Genomic DNA, 1,048 nt, shown 5'->3' with positions numbered 1-1,048 from the left:
ATTGCGCCAAAAATTAGCCTCTTCTTGTACTCAATTGTAAATAAATATACATGTTAATATTGATAAATGTCTCACAAATCACTTTGTGTCTGAGTCGGTAAATGTGTTCATTAATCACTCTCGTACGTACATCTCTCTCTTTCGATGCACACGGCAATTTTGCTTGAAACTTTCTCCATCGGCTCGCTGCTCAGAATGGAGATGTCTTACGAGGCGATTCTTGTTTGATTTCTCAGAATTCTGGCGCGCCTGGCACCCAGTAAGGAGTACCACTTGTCCCCAGGCAACTTATTTCATAACGACAGCTGAAGAGCGCGGAAGCGACTCGTACAACGTTTTTACCATTTATCAAGTTAACAAGGAAATCTAGAGGACCTCTACCTCTTAATATGTCCTGAGAAATATCAGTACACAAATGTACACACATTTTACATATTTGGAGCACTAAACTAAAACTAAACTCCGTCCGAACAGGCCTTGGAAAGCCCGACGGTACCGACCTGCCGCCGTGTCATCCTCAGCCCACAGGCGTCACTGGATGCAGATGTGGGGCAGCACACCGCTCTCCCGGCCTTACGGCAGTTTACGAGATCGGAGCCGCTACTTCTCAATCAAGTAGCTTCTCAGTAGGCCTCACAAGGGCTGAGTGCACCTCGCTTGCCAACAGTCCTCGGCAGACCGGATGGTCACCCGTCCAACTGCTAGCCCAGCCCGACAGCGCTTAACTTCGGTGCTCTGACGAGAACCGGTGTTACCACTGCGGGAAGGCCGTTGGACCCATTTGGAGCACAGCGTGTATGAAATCGGTAATCAATTTTACAATATTCACTGGTGAATTACGAAATTGTGGTTTCAACTGTGCATATTCATTAAATTCCGACTTCTGCGTGTTTTACATTTCCCTTCCTACTGTTCCTTTCTCTGTTAATTTTCCGAGCCCATGCAGTGTTGATGATCTTACTTGTAAATCTGTTTCCACCTTGACAGAAGAAGAAATGATAGCCCAGACGCCGTAGTACTGCTTTTAGCGACTACAGACGATAATTTG

General features: G+C 46.1%; 1 pseudogene; it reads right to left on the bottom strand.

Annotated features, from left to right (window-relative positions):
- Positions 1-658: 658 nt before the first annotated feature.
- LOC126208100 (5S ribosomal RNA) lies at positions 659-776 on the bottom strand (annotated as a pseudogene).
- Between the last annotated feature and the right edge of the window lie 272 nt (positions 777-1,048).

The sequence above is a fragment of the Schistocerca nitens genome, chromosome 1 (assembly GCF_023898315.1).
Source record: "Schistocerca nitens isolate TAMUIC-IGC-003100 chromosome 1, iqSchNite1.1, whole genome shotgun sequence".
Classification (NCBI taxonomy): domain Eukaryota; kingdom Metazoa; phylum Arthropoda; class Insecta; order Orthoptera; family Acrididae; genus Schistocerca; species Schistocerca nitens.
The sequence above is the reverse complement of the archived record's forward strand: the minus strand, read 5'-3'. Positions and strand labels throughout refer to the sequence as shown.